Source organism: Cottoperca gobio, chromosome 5, assembly GCF_900634415.1.
Source record: "Cottoperca gobio chromosome 5, fCotGob3.1, whole genome shotgun sequence".
Taxonomy (NCBI): Eukaryota; Metazoa; Chordata; class Actinopteri; order Perciformes; family Bovichtidae; genus Cottoperca; species Cottoperca gobio.
Window position 1 is genome coordinate 23750042 of NC_041359.1, and position 20119 is coordinate 23770160.

Consider the following 20119-nt stretch of genomic DNA (forward strand, 5'->3'; position numbering starts at 1 on the left):
TTTAACTTGTATTGTTTTACTGTATTATATGTAATTCTTGTTTCAACAATGTAAAGCTCTTTGTAACTTTGTTTTGAAAGTTTATTATTATTTTTATTCAGATGTTAATTCTGATCAAGTACTTTAATATGTCAAAGCTCATCAAAAAATGCCAAGTATCAATTAATAATCTAGATAAATTAAGAATAGCTAGTTAGTTAATCACAATTACTCGTATCGTTCCAGATGTTTTTATTACCTTGCAGTGATTCATTGATTAACCTACTGTCCATTTGTTTCTCTCTAGAGTTGACAAGACCTTCTCCAGGACCAGAACCTTGTGGTGAGTCCTCTCCTCATTGAAAAAACAACATTATGCATCCGACGATTTTGTTTCATGCGTTTCCTACTTCTGAAGTTCTCGAGGTGAAGGTTTTGATCAGATATCTAACTTCAATCATCTGAAAAGCAGAATTAAACATGACTAGAAAGTCACGGACAAGCTTGGTTCTACATTCTGTATCAGCAATAGACAAGACGTTTCCTTACTTTTACATCCAGTCGACTCAGCATGAGGAGCACAGAGATAGACTTTGATTCACCCATCAATTTAATGCTTAGTCAGCTGGAAGAAGTATTTTGTCGAAGGGAAGCTTCCTCACTTTTTTTAAGTTATGGCAATATGATAACATAAAGAGTAAAGATTTAGGTAAAAAGGTGAAGGTTGATAAGACACTAAAACCCTAAGCGGACCTTCTTTATCTCAATCCTGGCTTATTCCTGGCTCCTAATAAGATTTTCAAGCGTGCATAAAATGATTTTCTCACTTAGAAAACCTTATCTTCTGGCTTCGGACATCTGCACATGATCGAAATGGAGATAGTGGAGCTTGTAATGCTGCCTACTTGGCAGGAAGTCTCACAGCACGGGGAAGGGAATGAATGGCTGTAAATACAGAGGCAAGAGCAGATGGAGGGAGACGGGGAGCACAAGTATGTGTGTCATACCAGCTGGCCACACACCTTTTTGAGGTCTAAACCAGAGAGATTGATGGTACCACTTTAATACAAATAAAGATTTGCAATAATTCATATTATATAGTGCAGTAACAAAGCCATATTTGTTTTATGGTGCTTTGAGTTATTTAACTTCATGTTGATATCATTATTATATTATAGTTATATGCAGGCGTACTAATATACACAGTTTGTTATGGCGTGGATTCAAGGCAACACATATCAATGCTTTCATAAACACTGCTGTGATTATTATGGGTAATTAGCAAAGGACTGAGCAAAGTCCATCGCTGAATTGAATTGGAGAGAAAATGGAAAGAGGACACAACAAAGAGGAAGACAACGTTGTAATTGCATTTTCTTGAGTTTTTGTGTTCATGTGTGTGTGTGTGTGTGTGTGTGTGTGTGTGTGTGTGTGTGTGTGTGTGTGTGTGTGTCATATTCAATAAAGCAATGGAGGTTATTCTTTTGTTCGGAGGGATTTTGTCCTTTTGTTTACAAGGCAGCTCTACAGCAGCTCGAAAAGAATTGTGTCGCTTCATCATTATATATCAGACTGCGTAGAAAAAATGAGTCTGGAACGCACAATGGGAGGGTATACTGGAAAGGGGAAATTGAAGGTCCAAGGATGATTCAGGCTCATCAGAGGAGAATACACCCTCAGACAATCTCTGAATTTCATTATGAGGATTCAAGTTTCTCTCTGTTGCAAGTAGGTTTGTAGCGCATGCTAATGTCGCCTCACGGCTAGTTATCCACAGCACCGCTCTCTGATTGTAATCACTGAGTCATTATGTCTATTGTGTCAGGCTGCTCTCAGATTAAAACGCCCAAGTATCAACAACATAGTTAGTATTTAATAATTTCTCTCTTTTGGGCACTGGGAGTGATGTCTTGAGGAAACCAGCAGGTATTCTTCCATATTATTATATATGGTTGGACGGCCTCAGAAAAGGTTTCTGATTTAATTAGAACATGTCTGTTTGGTCGTTTGTGTATGACTCTCTCCATCTCTGTTACCTTGCCTGTCACACAGCTATTGTTAGGAACAGCACCATGTCAGTGAGATTTACTAAAGTGGCTTCGAACCAGTTTCTGTCATCAACAACTGTCTTTCCTGGATCCCCTGCCATGTGCCACTGCCTCAAATCCATCACAACAGTATCTCCAACCAGCCAGGTGTAGCTGTGTGACTCTGTGTGTGTGTGTGTGTATGTGTGGACAAACACACTTTTCTGCCAAGCACAAAGGTCTCCATCATCTCACCATGGCACACAAACGCTTTCTGTTGTTGTTGATGGGACTTGAGCAGCCCTGAATCATCTGAACAAAGAGGTGCTCTCCATGAAAGGTGGGTACGCACCTATTTTATGGTGCAAAACCGCTTGCAGCACAGGATTCGCAATTAAACACTCATTAATTTGATTGCTCTCGATAATGGTGGTGCTTATCTTCCTCAGTCTAGTGCTCCCGCTCTGCTGCGATAAGGACGGCAAAATAAATGCTGGGGCATTTCTGCAAGAATAGTTATTCTGGATGTGGACACGCGTGTCCTTAGAAAATGGATTAGAATGTCATATTACCATAAAAAGTAATCTAGTGATGCAGCTAATGAGGTGGAACACTGTGATCAGCATTTCTAACTATGAATCAAAATCATTTCTTAATGAATGTGTTTGGTTAGGGATGGCCCTTCATGGGGCCCCTCTTAGACGTAATGTGATATGTATGTGCACAGTGCGATGGTATGTGTGTTGCCCTGCAGCCGTGTACCATCAGCAGCACCAGGCCTCGAGTCTGAGCAAGCCTTTGACTGACACAAGGAGCTGGGTGGTAATAAAGTGTCCTCAGTGTTGAACGATGAGAACGAGTGAGGGCTGAGAGGCATCTAATTGGGCATCTGTGCCTCTTCAGCTAGCTGTTAATGGCCGCTCTCATTCCTAATATGAGAGTCGGTGTCGTGAGGAGAAAGCAAAGAAGATGAGTAGCCAACTGTGGCTCAATGGGAAGATCAAGGCTTGTATACTCAGTTGACTGTCATGAGGACAAACATGCTGCTTACATTTGCCATATAAAACATTTTTGATGGACAAAATATCAGGGGAGCCTTGTTAATGGATGCTCCGTTTCATCTCAGATGTTGGACTAACATCTGGTGGCTGAGCAGGCCACAGCATCAAACTGAATTCATTGTATTGTTCGTCAAAGCATTCCTGGACAGAATTATCCTGGCAGCGCTGACCGTAGCCTTGCTGCCAGGATATTCTGGGACTTCCGGTTTAGCACCAGATATTTCCATTGTGTGTTCATCCATGTCAATATATAACTCCTCATTGTACAAAAGTTCAATTTCATAATGAGAGTTGTGGCGCTCTGTAAGCTCATTGGCTACCATACCCCATTCTTGAGGGTCCAACAACTTTCCGTCACTCGTCCATCTGTTGATTTCTCCTCTCACCTTCGTCGTCGTTTGGAGTTAACATTACCGTCTCCTCGTCCCTCTGTCCTCACTATAAACTGTTGTTTTTCTCACTTCACAAAACGTCTCTCCAATTCACAAATTACACAAGCTTATCAAAGCCCACTCCAAGAGTTTGTGATCACAATTCTTCCACTTTGAACCCACATATCGCCATAATGCAACAAAAGATAAAACATTTCTAATTTCCACGTTTCTAATTGGCTCCTGCTGGGACTAGAGAACACAAGCCTCAGGCAAGTTTAAACGAGTCCAATTTAGATTGGCTATCTAATCTTCAAAATAACATAAATCCAAACATGAAAAGACGTTGCTTGAGATTTCCACTAATGCAATGCAGAGATAAGCCAACCATACTTATCGTATTTACAGTATGTGTACACACCATTTTTATTTATGGTTTGTGCTTTACATATGTTTGTAATACATACCCACACAATAGATTTAGATTTTACATAATCGTCTGATTGCCGCAGCACAGGTGTGTCTCGTGTCCCAGTGCTTGAAGGATGTACAATAAACATGAATAAAAGATTTTTTCATGATGGTGTTAAATCGAGTGTTTGTGCTAAAAGCATGATACAATAAAACCCCAAGATATGCTGTTAGTTTACGATACTTACTATTCATATCAAAGAACGAGATCACGGGTACAAGCGGCCGAAATGGGTTTTCTCAGACGGGTGGCTGGCGTCTCCCTTAGAGATAGGGTGAGAAGCTCAGCCATCCGTGAGAGACTCGGAGTAGAGCCGCTGCTCCTTTACGTTGAAAGGAGCCAGTTGAGGTGGTTCATCTAGTAAGGATGCCACCTGGGCGCCTCCCTAGGGAGGTGTTCCAGGCACGTCCAGCTGGGAGGAGACCCCGGGGAAGACCCAGGACTCGGTGGAGAGATTATATCTCCTCACTGGCCTGGGAACGCCTCAGGATCCCCCAGTCGGAGCTGGAGGATGTGGCCCGGAGAAGGGAAGATTGGGGTTCCTTACTGGAGCTGCTGCCCCCGCGACCCGATCCCGGATAAGCGGTAGACGATGGATGGATGGACTATTCATATCTTGCTTAATAAAATGAATGTGACTAATGTTGATTATGAAATTATCTCTAGAGGCTTAACATGATATAACGAAGCAACATCCTTTCAGAACCTTTTTTTTTGTGTATTTTTAAGACGGGACTGCAGCGTCGTGTCTCTGGGACAGGGTTACTGAGTTTTATTGTGGTTTTTTTTTTGTCGATGAACTGGCTGTGTGCTCGTTTGGTATCATGAAAACCAGGCAGGAGAGAGACCCCTGCTGCGACCCAGACAGGTGTGTCCAGTCCTCAGAGAGGAAAACATTCTGATCCAATGCCGTTGCAATGTGGTCAGTGCAGGTTGTGCAGAGGGCACAGTCACAGAGAATCGTGGTGATGTTAGAGGGAATTTTAGCAGATGGGGCTCGTCTGTTACTCGGTGCACCTGTTTACTTAGAGACACGCTAGTCTGCAGCTGCTACGGTGGAGGAGAAAGGAGCATGTTAGGAACATTTTTGAAGTACTCTCCACCCTCTTGCGACACTTGAAACAACATCTTTTTGTAGATTTTAATGGTCAGTTTAAGGAAAAAAAAAAGTGTTATTGCTGTTTTTCTAAGCGTATTACTGCTCATTGAAAGCCCTTTTTCAACATCTACATACATATAATACATTATGATGTTACAGCGCAGGCACTTACTCTATATTCCTCCCAGTTGCGCTTCATTAATCTACACTTAATATACTGTAGATGTATTCAGCTAATTAATTGAAACGCTCAGACTTATTGTGGTTGTAGCATCTCGGTTCAGGAAACGCTTCAATGTACATACCTCACCGAGTAGGATAACGAGAAGGAGAATGAGTCACACGGTGCGCTACAATTGTTTTGATTAGACATGTATGGTTTCCTTTATGACATTCATGAATGTATATATATGCCATTAAATGTTTGTTGATGAGATTTCCATATGACAGCTACAGCATCGCTCAGAAACATTTATGGTCAGAGGCATTGTTGCAGTATCGAGGCTTTAAACTTTTAAAGGTTTAATGGTTCAACATTACCATATTATTACGTCATATTCCAACATTTCCTATTCAACTATTGTTCTTCCTGAGCACATCAGTATTTTCTCATTCTCTAATTCAGTCTCCGTCGAGATCAGCTGTGCGGCTGTTTTGTCTCCTTTTTTGTGCTCATCACTCAGCGGCCACTGTGCCCACCTGGAGCATCTGCTGACGGCCCTTCATGTCCACATAATGACTCTAATCACACTATTAGTCAGTGTGGCACTCAGAAACACCGCAGAGTGGGTTCAATCCACTCGCCATTCAATCAATTTAGGATGAGAAAATACTTATCTGGTAAAGTTTGTCTTCGTTTACCTCCTGGGAAATAGTAAATGCTGGTAATGTAAGCTGTTATGTGTTGTTAAATTGATTGAATATGAAGTGTACCTCGGTAAGGCCTGGGCACAATATCGTTCACAAGAACACTATAGTAGTTCTTAGTTTTCCTTCCTCCAAGCACCTCTGAAGTTTAGCCAGCAGGTTAACTTTAGCCCTTTTTCTGGCCCTGAAATGATGTCAAAGTGATACCAGGCTGTACGGGATCTTTTACAGAAATGTGTGGGTTTTTTTTAGGGAATTTTAACCAACAGCCACCCACCAGCGATTGAGAGTTCTCATGTCCTGTGGTGTGAATGTGATCATGTTTGTTTGAATGTACAAGCCGGTGTGATTGGTGCCCTTTCCACGGAGTAATCTGCCAAATGTTTGCTGGGATAGAGTGCAGGTCCACTGCAACCTTGAAGAAGTTAAGATGTGCAGAGGAAAGATGGATGAATTTGAACAAATCCATTGTTATTGCTGATACTTTCAAGTTAACAAGAATAATTAAGTAAAACCAGCCATATAGAGATTATATAGCGACACATTTGTACCTGTATTTAATCCAAATATGGTATTACATTCAAATGTAAATGTTTTTTGATTCAGTAGATTGTTATAAATAATGTAAAGTCCAAAAGAAAACACTTGCAATGCAGTCTGACAGGTAATCAGAGAGTTGTTGTGTTAGTGGATGAGCTACAGTACAGCCATATGCTACCTGCCCCACTGATGGTCCTGTGGTTACACACTCAGCGTGGGTCCAGGTTTATCACTGCCAAAGAGGGCCACCCAAACACAAGGTAATTATGAGAGTCAGCGGGGTTCTGGGAGTGCTGACAATAATATTGTTGTGTTGAAGAATGGCTTCCTTTCCCACCTTTCAAGCTGTGAATTACATTTCTGATTGAAAGTCATCTTGTTGCCTCAGTTAAAAGTTGCTGTAAAGTTATGTTTGCATTGAGCGGTAATCAACGAAACACAGTGTGTGTATCTTTGAGGTCTGACAAATGTGTAAAGTGCATTTCCCCGCCTCATAAAACATTTGCAAAGTAGATTCTTTGTTCCGATTTCTGTATTGTTTACATCCACGTTTGCTTTCCAGCAGTCTTCTTCTTACCCGCTGTTGTTGGCGCATCGCCTCGTTTGTTGAAACTGTTGATCAGCAGTGTTGTGTGAAAGCAACTGAAGAATGTAAAATGCCCCGCCCACGTTGTGCACCATACAAACAAAATGGGCACCGGCGCGTCAAGACATTGCTCCATTGCGCTGAAAGGAGCCAAAAACTCTTGTCTTTACCTTCTCTGTCTGCAGCTCCAGTTGCTGTTTGTGTCTCCATGGCACTAAAATGCATACAGTTACAGAATACTTGAAATACATGACTCTGTTGACCACAGTTCAAAGCCCTTGATATGCACAGTGTAAAATTGGCTCTTGTTTTAGGGTTAGGGTTAGGGTTAGGGTTAGGGTTAACCCTAACCCAGCCGGACCATAGTGAAGAAGTTGTTGTATTGGTAAGGGTGCATGTTGTTGTCTTTTAATGCGTGCACTGACCCTTTTAAAAGTAAAACTAGTCATTGAAAAGTAAACCAGTAAAAGTCAAAATCCCAAATCTGATTCCGCCGCCTGTAACGGGTATGATCTTTCCGCAATTATCCAACATGTGCTTTTCCTTAATCTCCCTGAATCTTAAAGGTTTTGTTCCTCCATAGATCTGGTATATTTCACAGCAACCTGCAGAGGCAGATTTCAGCTACAGCCTTCAGGTTGTTCGAGGCTGCAGCTACCCTGCAGTTTTAAAGGACTTAAGAAAGTTTTGATGTCCTCAAGTATGAGTTTCACAATGACAAAGTTCTTGTAAATGTTAGTGCTGCTGATTATTTTTTATAAGAGTATTCTCTGCAGTTTGGTGTCGTGTAAATGTTAAATTTAGTCCGGCTGCCTCGGGACTTTGAACAGAGTGGGAAGCAGACAGTCACAACGAGAGACAGACAGAGACAGAGAGGGGGGATGAAACTAATGAAACTAGAAATGGGGGTGAGAAGAGTCAGAAGAGTCCGAGCATGACCCACATACAATTGCTCACCGTCTGATTAACTTGACAATTCTGGATCCCCCATGTACTCACTTGGAATAAAATACTAATCATTTGTTTAGTGAACCTCCTCCTGACCTGATTTGACTGCCATTTGTTCAACCCTGCGAACGCTAAGATCCTCTTTCATCTCCAGCTCCACCCCGCCGGCAGCTCAGAGGCTTGTCGCGGGCACAGAGGTGTTGCTTGTACTTAACCTGCATGCTTCACGCTCCTTCTCTAACTGTTGGATTTTAACTTTGTTCAGGAGTTTCTCGCCGTCACTGGAGTTCCCCCCGTCTTTATCGGGTAAGTGGTAGAGAAGCTTACCTGTGAGCTCTGCTGGAAAACCTCAATGTAGGTTATCCTTTGTAACCCCGGACCACCTGAGCAGTACATGAAAAGAATACAGGCTTTGCGTGTTCCTTTTCATTCAGGCATTGTGTGTGTATGTGTGCGGAAATGGATTGTTCAGTATGAAGTATTTATCCATAGTGAGTTTATTACCTACAGTAGATGGCGGTCAGAAAGCCCCTAGTTTGGAAAACAGACATAAGTAGAGTCACAGGAGCTAAGCAATGCACGGCTGCGTAGAGGTGCAGCACAATGTATTATAGCCATCTAAAAGAAAGGCCCATCTAAACAAATCAATATCAGTTTAAGTGTGTGCTAAATTTAGAATATTTTCACCGCTTCACCTTGCTGTCAGGCAGACCTTTCTGACGGGAACTGAAGCCATTATCTATGCTCTCTTCAAAGACACTAGACTCTTTAGACAAAATACATTTAGCTGCAGCCCCCATACACCCATACACGGCAGTACATTGTTTAGCTTCCTTAGTCCTGTCTGTTTCTCCGAACTGGGGGGGCGTGCCGACCGTCATCCACTGTAGGTAATACACTGACTACTGATAAGTACTTCAAACAATACAAACTACACCTTTAATCTAGCTCTGGGCTACGTGTAACATTACACACAACACACATGAGGGTGTGGACAAGCCAGCAGGTCGCCGAAAAGGCTTGGCTTACATCCTCTGATGGGTTTGTTTCGGGGCCTTGCTTATTGATTGGCTCTACCATTACAGTTTCTGCTGCACGGTGCTTTGAGTAGAGCTATAACTGTAACCCTAGCAAGCCGCTAAATCTGTTTTCAAAGGTGATGCTTCAGGGCAGGTTCAGGAAGAGGGAGGATGTGCATAGGATTATGATACGTTCTCTGATACTGTTTTTTCTAAAAGGTGGAGCATGTTTGCTAGGGGAATGTACATTTGCTAGCTTTTGTTCTCAACTACATGGAGTTCTTTATGCGTAGGATAGACCGGTATCACATCAAGTTGAGTAATAGCAAAGAAATGTATGTGACACATTCTGAATCATCCTTTTAATCTAAACAACATGGGAGCAGCTCACAGATAGACGGAGAGTGTGTCCTTCTGTGAGCGGCTCCCGTGTACGTTCTACCTTGGACTTATTCTGGATGGCAGTTGCATACAATGATATTTGTAATTCGGAGATTCTGTGTGTTCGGTGCAGAGAGGTGGACATGAGCAGGCGACTGGTATTGAAATTCAGTGAATGCCAATTATGCAAAACCACTTTTTTTGTGACTGTGCGTGTAATGTGTAGTGATGTCTTGTACTGTCTTATGCATGAGGATTAGGAAAATGTGATTACTCAGAAATGCACTGGACAACACTGACCTGTCCATATTCCTCTGTGGGCTGAGCAAGTGGTTTCTTTCCATTATGTGTGAGCGGGCTACAAAATGTGCAGCATTTGAGAGCCTTTCAGCTAACTGCCTGCCCCTAATGTGTCAAATGGACAATGGGATGGTTAGGCTAATTTCTGCAGAAGGGGTTTTATGATGTTGCAACAAGCTGTCAGAGTGAGGCAGATAATGGGACAGAGAGATTCGATGTCGCCTTTCAGATGAGCTAATGTCCCTTTTTTGGAAAACTTCGCTTTCAAGCCTACATCCGGCCACAGCATTTTTCTTATTCAATGAGGAGATTCTGTTGTTAACAAACTGACTACGCAAAGCAACACCCCTAGCTTGGAAGGGCAGCTCTCTGATCATCGACAGATCAAAAGAAAAGAGGGGAGGTGGAGATGGAAAGCGAACAAAGAGGAGACATCGGCAGAGAGAGAGAGAGAGAGAGAGAGAGAGAGAGCAGGAGATACAGAGAAGGGAGCGCTCGCCTCAGAACAAAAACAGTCAGGAAAATGCACGTATGTGAAGAAGGGGAAGAGATGGAGAGAGGAAGACAGGGAGGATAGAGGGAGGGCTACTCTCAGCATCATCTGACAGGAGAGGCTGATCCCCAACAGCAGGTGTTTGAGGAGAGAGAGAGAGACTTAGTCAGACACACGGAGGGAGCGATACATAGAGGAGCACCAAGTTGTTGAGGAGAAGAGACTGAGCTCCAAGGTAAGAAAGGACTGGGATGCTATAGTGTGCTGTGCTTGGAGGGAGGAACTGTTTGAAAGATTGAGAGAGCTTTAGACAATACAAGATGGACAGATAGGAGAGAGAAACGGACATTGACGATACAGCCAAAGAAGAGTCTGCCTGTTGTCGAGCTTTGTCTCCAGCTCCAGCTGATTTGTCCTCACCCTTTGTCACTCTGAACTTTCTCTCCGTGTCTCTCTGTCTCCCTCTCTCGTTCTCTCTTGTCCACCCAGGGAGCGGCTCACTGGCATGTCAAATAAATGACTCTGCTTTCATTGTGCATTAGCTGCTACACTTGATTAGATTAGTTGCTCTCTACTAAGTGAACCTGCAAAGCTTAAGGGTTTAAGTGTGCTCGTCTCTCTCGGACTGTGTGTCTGCATGTGTGTGTGTGTGTGTGTGTGTGTGCGTGTGTGTGTGTGCTGGTGGAAGGAAAGATGCAGCCAAGCAAGATATTACTCTTAAAGCAAAAATGTGATCTGAATATTATATTTGTTCAGTATTAGTGAATAGAGGAGCCCAGAGCAAGAGATGCATCTATAATGCCGTCAAAAGGCAAAAACCTGGAGCTGATTCAATGAAAATGAATTCCGAATAAACATTCTCGTCTCCTAGATGGCTTTGAGCTTTCACATCCAGTGAAGTTTCATTTTCATTTTCATATCAAGAGGAACATTGTTCCTGAATGTCTGCAAAGTTTGTGCTTTGCCAAGTGCCCAATTCCCTCTTGCTGGAGCAACTCCAGAATTTGTCTTTTGGTGACATCAAGAGAGCGACTGACTGATGATAATGATGATGACCCCGTGTACTGTTAGCAGAACACAGTTACAGCTTTGCACCCAGTGAATTGGAAGTAAGCAAATCAGGAGCAAATAGAAGTTAGTTTCTCGCAGCGCTCCAACCGTTTCTTCTTCTCAGCTCAGTCATAACTGTTCGAGACACCGGGCTGCAATCGTGTTGACAGATTCGACAGACAGAAGTCTTCAGATCAACGTTGACATGAACATTTTGTCGCACGCCTGACTGGCGGTTAGTCATCGACTGATGTTCTAGGTGATAAGCCTGCTGCACCAGAGTTCTTTGTTTTTCTCTAAAGTGAGAGGGAGTTCTCGAAGTATCAGAAAACCCTTCCTATGTTGTCGGACCTGTAATTACAGATTTCATTGTCATTAATTGGTTTTAGTAGAATTGGGTTGCTCGATATCCATCAGATATGTTCAAAGTGTGTTTGATTCCTGTTGCATCCAGAAATGTACCCATTGGGGATATAGTTGCAAAGCAATGGATGGAGATTCTGATCCTTCCTGCAGTGCCTGTGGCTATCTTTTGTTTGCCAAAGAAACCAATGCGTCTGTTAGTCTTGCAGACATCATGTGTTTTTCTACCTTCTTTTTTCACCAGTGTCAGTTATTTGCTTTTAGTAACGCATCTTTTTGTAAACCTATGCTGATTTTTTATTTATTTTTCTGCTGCAGTGATGAAAATCTCAAAGGCCTGACTTTCAGCTGACTGTAGTTATTCTTCTTGGACTTTGTGGGTCTAACCACGACTGACAAACGATCTGTACACAACCTTGTGTGGTGCAACGGCAATTCATTGTCAGCTTATCAGGTATTTAGGGATACATTATAATCCTGTACTAATTTATCAAACATTACTATCATAATGTGTTGGATGGTACACACACCTCTAAAAATAAAGCTCTGTTTTTGCTGTGGCCAACGGCATGCTAAGAATAACTCGTAATGACTGAGCATGAATCATCACTAAATACAGTGAACATCTCTTACTGGTTACTGGTAAAATAATTTGTCTTACTCGTTGTTTTTAGCCTTCTCAGCACGCCGGACATGTCACTGATCTTGACTTTTAAAATAAGGATTCAATTGCTGTATCTGACTGACTTTAACCTTTTGCTCTCTGTGGCTACAGCAACACACCACAGACCCATCCTACTCAAATGTATGTTTTAAATTTGGTTTCAGGGCATTTAATGTTGTCCAGCTCATTTGTATGAGCTCCTGAAGCCTGAGCCATGATTGGACTACAGAAAGCGGAACGTCTTATTAGAGCTCATGACCCAGCGGTCTGTGGAGCTAGTTTGCTGGCAACACATAGGATTCATTGAGGGATTGAGTTTCAGAATGCTTTTTGTATATTTTAGTGACTTGAAAAACATATGATTCTATCATGAAGAGCATCGTACTCCAGCAGGTGAAGGGCTGTGTTTCACTCACTGGTCTACCAACTTAATTAGCAAAGTTAAAACCGTGTGAACACTTTGGAATATGCTATTTTGAGGTTTTTCAACTGGGGGTAAATGTTGCTTTCAGATATTGTGCTGTTTTTATGATGGCTTATGATGAAATGATATGCTTGGACACTTCAGCATATTAAAAACAACCTGGTCATTCTCCTTAAAACTACATTTACCTTGGGAGTTTGGGTTATAATACATGTACTTATCTCTGATTTTACATTCATTCTGTATTGTAGATTTGAGTTTGTTTTTCGACTGGAACATCTTTGATTGAGGTGATGATGTTGCTAGGTGACACACATTTACACAACTGTAGCAGCTGTAACAAAACAGCAACCTCAGTATGGAGAGAAAAAGAGGAAGGAACTGTGTGCGCAGTGTGTACCGCAGAGCAAGAGCTACTGCAAAATGAATGTAGAGCCAAAGAAATGAGCCACATGTTGGTAGTGTCCGCACACTCGGCCCGTATTAACATTGGCATGAGCGACCTGTTTTGTTCGTCAGAGAGAGAAATATACTTATTCTTCTCTTCTCTGTTTCTCTCTTGGCCTTCTGCTTCCACACGTTTGTAAATAGTTAATCAGATGTGACTGAAGAATGAACCTTTCACATGGGATCATGTGTGTCCAGCTTGACGAGACGCATCTCATTGTTTAAGCTGGCTAGATAATTGTAGTGGGACGTGCCTGCAGCGTGCCAATCATCCCGCCGACGGGACACAGTGACCCTACCACCTGGCTGCTGCCGTGCACAGGCTTGACCCGCGTCAGTCACCCGGTCCAAAGCTCACCAGGACACCAGAGTATTTCATTAATCCAACTAAAACAGTTGCTTATTTATACAACTCTAGTTCTCCGTAAGTAAGGAATGGAGAAAGTGTGTGCTTTTGCTGTAATATACATAATTATTAACAAATGAGGGATCTCTGATTGCAGACATTTTGGCTCGTCCATTGCATATTAGTTGCATTATTAATGCGAGTGATAACATTGAAGTTATTAGTGACTGATTTCCAACTAAGAATTCCCCCCTGACCAAATCCAACAGCATTTGTACCAGGATGCTGCACCTGTGTTTGACCACTTTTAATCTTTAAAGAATGACTTTATGAGCGGTAAGTAAATGATAATGTACAGCGAGCTGGTCATTATTGCGAAATGCACCCTGAAGAGGCTACTTACTAAAGAAATGAATCATTTGACACAAAATATTGATTTAAAAATGATTTTATTGATTTAAAATATTAAAAATGATTTCTTTTTTTATTGATTTTAAAAAGATTTTTTTTATTGATTTTCATTGATTTTTAAATGATTTTTAAATGATTTTAAAAGATTTTTATTGATTTAAAAGAAATAGTCCGCTGCTGTTTTCATAGATCGAACTTTGTCCATAACAAAGTGTGTTACGGTGTCCGCTATAAAGAAATAACAGATCGTAAAATGTCGAAATGGACTAATCAGAAACGAGTATTCGACGAAGCTGTGTAATAAACCTCAGTAACAACCATCAGTCCAGACTGTACTGTTCACATTTGTCTTTATGCTCTTTGCATGCTAATAATTACTCTCCTGCACACGTGTGCCTCAGTGCCTTTGTAGCACATGATGAATTACTCAACATTCCTCTTTGATTGCGACCTAATAAATCCATATCAAACAATATCATCATGTCATATGTCAGGATGGTGGTATTTGATAAGGTGTGCTCGCGCTGATTGTCAGAATGTGCCAGTCTGAAATCTCTCCATGAGTCAAACTTAGCATTTACCCTTGCACCAGATATATTTCTGTTATCTGCCTTCTAAATGAATGCAGTTACAGTATAACACACACACACACACACACACACACACACACACACACACACACACACGCACACACACACGCACACACACACACACACACACACACACACACACCACATAATTGTTCATCCTCCGTGATGAGAGCCACTAAGTGTAGGTAGTGAAACTGGCAGGCTGTCAGGCAGCTCTCATCTTTCTGTCTTTGGAGTTTTCCTAAATCAAGATTGATTTGCATCTTTGTGCTTTGCCTCTCATTATGGAAACAGTCCCACATGGGAGGTTTGGGTTCCCGGTCTGCATGCTGAAGCAGCGGGCAGGTGACTCACGCATGCTGTACAGTGATGAAGGAAACATGAATTTAATGAAATAGTCTGCCAAGGTAAAACAAAAGAACCTTGTAATTAAGTGTAATAATAAATCTAAGTTACAGAAATCTGTGTTTTGGCCCTCGCTGCCTTGACTGCTCCTATGGGACAGTTACGGCAGGTAGAATAAGGTGTCATCTCAGGAGAAAGTAGGCAGATTTTTGACCGAGCATGCCCAGTAAGCCACTTCTTTGCAGGCAGATTTGAATGCATCAGTCTTGGCTGGCAGCAGCACTTGACATCATCTTTTCATCGTGTTCCTGCTGCATTAAATGAAAGAAGTAACAAAGTTCACTCTCTGGAGGAATATCTGTTCTGAAGAGCTGAGGATGCTGCAGGAAAGATCTTTTTTTGTTGTCATTTCCTGGGATTCAGCAGAGATCAGAAGCAATAAAGAAAAGTGTTGCTGCTATGTTACCAATAGATGTCTTAACCTCAACTCCAGGTCATAAAAGTGCAGCTCTGTTTCAGACTTTATAGATACTCTTCAGTTGTAATAGGAACAGCTTTTACAGATAGGGAACTGCGCAATATCAAATAATGGCGTGTCTGCAAAAGAAAGACCACTATGTGTTTTATTTCAACACATTACAAAGCACTGTGGTGTGTGTGTGTGTGTGTGTGCCAAAATGGCAGAATGGAGGAAATATGCGAGTGTGAGTGTGCAAGTCTCCACCAATTCTCACTCCAGTCTCACCAAAGAAATCAGATTGTGCTATTGTTCTGTGATTCTTTATGCTTGAAAGCAGAGTTTAGAAAAGCCCTCTGCTGCAGATTTGTGAACAGGTTGCATGCACAGACGGGCTGCAAATTCTAGCAAGTGACTTGTTGTGTGAGACAAAGTACGAAGTAATAGGCCATTATAGTGACCAGAATCCTGGTAATTCACTCCAATCACACAGAGAAGAGAAAGGGCTGGGGTGGGGACGGAGAAAGAGAGGCGAGGACAGTGGGTTAACAGATGAAAAGCTGAGGGTCCTTTATTCTTCTGCTTTGTATCAATTTGTCACTTTATTCTCGCTCGTTTCTACACTTCCCTCGTTCTCCTGCTCTCCTCTATTTCACAATCTCGCCTCTAATCGCGCTCATCTCATCGCCTTCAACCGAGCTGGTGTGAGGGCAAAAGCTGCAGGCAAGCTACACACAAAGGACGGGGAGTGTTTGTATTACTCCTGAGTAAAGAAATACTATCAGGACAGTGGTGTAATAATAGCACCCGTCTCATTGTAGTAAGAGTTGAATGATCCTCTTTGATGGAATGAGTCAATTGTCTTACGGACATTTCCTGCGCTCTTGTTGCTTAAAAGAGAAACTGAGCTCAAGGTTGGCCTAACCTCTCTCTCCCTCCCTCTCTCTCTCTCTCTCTCTCTCTCTCTCCTCCCACCCCTGTATCCTCTCTGACTCACAGGAAACAAGATGGAAGGATTCCTCGTATCTCTGATGAAGTAGAGCCCTCGCTAGCAAACTCCCACCCTCCATTTCCTCTTCCCTCACTTTCAAAGGTAACTCAAGACTTTGACCTTCCGCTGTTATTCCTCTCTATTAGGGTTTGCTTTCGGCACCGTCGCTCGAATCAGAAACTGACACAGTGCCAAGAATCTGATCTGATAAAAGAATTTGAACATGCCTGAAATAGAAAACAAGTCATCTGAATTTTTCCACACTTTGTTACAGCTGACATACTGGCACATGATACATGATGTTAGGAGAGCTCTTTCTAATTCCAATGTAAAAGATGTCGGGAGAAAATCAATCAAAATCCATCAAAATCCAAAATCAATCAAAATCCACTCATGTTGTGAAAAAATACAGTTTATCTGAAGTTAATATGAGGCTTCAGCACTCTACATCTGACAAATCAAGAAGGGTTAGGAATAATTAAAGCAAGCAAATGGAAAAGAGCCATTATTAATTGTATTAGTTACACCTGTGCAACTTCACATTTCTACTTTGAAAAAGGTCTGTCAACAATATTGTATTTGTGTAATAATAGAGGATGTAGATAAATGGATATGGTGACAAATATCCTAAGTTATTTATTTAAAGGATTTTAGGAAATCTGCAGATATTTTATACTTGTAGTAAAAGCCTGATATATCTTCTTCCTCTGTTCCATAGACAACAATTGTTTTTGCACATGTATGAAGGAACATGTAACCATTTATGGCAATGTAGGTCCTTATAAGTCAATATTGACTAGTGCTCTAAATATGCATTAATATTTAATAATGTCTGCCTAACCCGTCAAAGCATCAGTGATAGTGATGAGTCCAGTATATCAATAATCAAAGCATACTATTTAGCATGTCAAATGCAGTACACCAACATGCTTTTCTGGCTATTCAGACCCACAATCCTTTGTGCTGCGGATATATACCGAACAGGGTCAAAGTTCAAGGTGCAACATTACAAATAAATGGTGTGTCCCAATTGTATGATTACTGCATGCATACAGTATGCACTTTGTAAGGACAGCTGCAGTACATACTAAAAGAAGGAAAGAGTGTGTGTGTGTATAGAGTGTATATAGTGTTACCAGTCCATCCCGACCTTCAATGCATCTGTTAATTTTCACTCCTTACTGGTTTCCAACCTTCTTTTTTTTCTCCACTCATCATATCCTTCAGCTGCTACACCAGGTGGAAGGTGGCTCTAATTCCCCTCCACCTCTGGTCGCGGTTGGCAGGTTGTTGTGGTGGCTGACAGAAGAGTCTGCGCCCTCTGTCACAGGCTTCTGGGACAAATATAGATGTGCAGCAGTTGCTCCTCTCTGATACATACCATAGGCACGTTGATATTATTTTTGTCACGCATGCGGTGGGGACTAACAAAATGTAGTTAATACATGGAGCTGCGCAGAATAGACTCGCAGGAATACATTTGTTTTCTTAATTTGAATTGTCTCTATGTCGTCATGTGAGAAGTGTTCTCATTTACGACCTAATGACTTTTTAAATGTTAAAATGGATTGTGTGTGTCTGTAGTGACGGAAAGGTTTAATTTCAACAGTACATGCATGAGGTTGCACACAGCAGGGTTGTTAAAGCCGAGAACTTAAACAACTTAATAACAACAACTGCAACACTTAATAGTTTTATTGCTGCCAGTGGTTGAAGTTAAAAGCTCTTTAAGTAAATCAGCCAAGTGTTTCTGAATAGATCAGAGCGGATGTAAGGACGACAGACCAACTCGCACAGAAGAGCTTGGATCAGAGAAATGCAGAGAATACTTCAGATGAGCTACAACCTGACAGTGACAGTGTAGTACAGAGGGGCAGAGTTATATGGCATGCATCAAAGGTCCCAAGGCTGGAATTGAACCCAGGATGTTGTGGCTACATGGAATGCGTTGTATCCACTTGGCTACCAAGGCGCTCCATAGGGAGGTTACTTTTTAATAAAGTCACTGATTCATCCACATGAGGATTCATACATGACTTGTACTCCATGTGTAATTATCACAAATATTCCTGCATTCAGTTTGTCTTAGAGGGAAACGTCAATTTCACACATCAAAGTCTGTTTACGTATGTGAAAAAGGTTGCACACATCCAAAGTCTGACAAAGTGCCTCAAATGATGATCACTTGGCTGAAGACTAGTTTGAAAATGAAAGAAAAAAAGCTGTAGGTGGGGAGTTAGACAGAAGTGGACTTACCAGACCTCTGTAGCCCGCTCTAGCATAGCACAGCCTTTAAATGAACTGTTAGTGATGGATAGATAGATAGATAGATAGATAGATAGATAGATAGATAGATAGATAGATAGATAGATAGATGATAGATAGATAGATAGATAGATAGATAGATAGATAGATAGATAGATAGATAGATAGATAGATAGATAGATAGATGATAGATAGATAGATAGATAGATAGATAGATAGATAGATAGATAGATAGATAGATAGATAGATAGATAGATAGATAGATAGATGATAGATAGATAGATAGATAGATAGATGGATGGATAGATAGATAGATAGATGATAGATAGATAGATAGATAGATAGATAGATAGATAGATAGATAGATAGATAGATAGATAGATGATGATAGATAGATAGATGATAGATAGATAGATAGATGATAGATAGATAGATGATAGATAGATATATAGATAGATGATAGATAGATAGATAGATAGATAGATAGATAGATGATAGATAGATATATAGATAGATGATAGATAGATAGATAGATAGATAGATAGATAGATAGATAGATAGATAGATAGATGGATGGATGGATGGATGGATGGATGGATGGATGGATGGATGGATGGATAGATGATAGATAGATAGATGGATGGATGGATGGATGGATGGATGGATGGATGGATGGATGGATGGATGGATGGATGGATAGATAGATAGATAGATAGATAGATAGATAGATAGATAGATAGATAGATAGATGATAGATAGATAGATAGATAGATAGATAGATAGATGATAGATAGATAGATAGATAGATAGATAGATAGATAGATGATAGATAGATAGATAGATAGATAGATAGATAGATAGATAGATAGATAGATAGATAGATAGATAGATAGATAGATAGATAGATAGATAGATAGATAGATAGATAGATGATAGATAGATAGATAGATAGATAGATAGATAGATAGATAGATAGATGATAGATGGATGGATGGATGGATGGATGGATAGATAGATAGATAGATAGATAGATAGATGATAGATAGATAGATGATAGATGGATGGATAGATAGATAGATAGATAGATAGATAGATAGATAGATAGATAGATGATAGATAGATAGATAGATAGATAGATAGATAGATAGATAGATAGATAGATAGATAGATAGATAGATAGATGATAGATAGATAGATAGATAGATAGATAGATAGATGATAGATAGATAGATAGATAGATAGATAGATAGATAGATAGATAGATAGATAGATAGATAGATAGATAGATGATAGATAGATAGATGATAGATAGATAGATAGATAGATAGATGATAGATAGATAGATGATAGATGGATGGATGGATGGATGGATGGATAGATAGATAGATAGATAGATGATAGATAGATAGATAGATAGATAGATAGATAGATAGATGATAGATGGATGGATGGATGGATGGATGGATGGATGGATGGATAGATAGATGATAGATAGATGATAGATAGATGATAGATAGATAGATAGATAGATAGATAGATAGATGATAGATAGATAGATAGATAGATAGATGATAGATAGATAGATAGATAGATAGATAGATAGATAGATAGATAGATAGATAC

At 40.8% G+C, this 20119-nt stretch overlaps 1 protein-coding gene across 3 annotated transcripts in view; it reads left to right on the plus strand.

Moving 5' to 3' along the window:
• rap1gapb (RAP1 GTPase activating protein b) overlaps nucleotides 1-20119 on the plus strand; it is an 82303-nt gene that overhangs the window by 36674 nt on the left and 25510 nt on the right. The window contains exons 2-3 of one of the 3 annotated variants that reach the window (XM_029431175.1): nucleotides 287-322; nucleotides 16240-16333. The gene's annotated coding sequence lies outside the window, so the exon portion shown is untranslated. Of the gene's footprint in view, nucleotides 1-286; nucleotides 323-10226; nucleotides 10379-11938; nucleotides 12011-16239; nucleotides 16334-20119 lie in introns of those variants that run through there. The other 2 variants (XM_029431176.1, XM_029431179.1) reach the window with 2 other exon arrangements.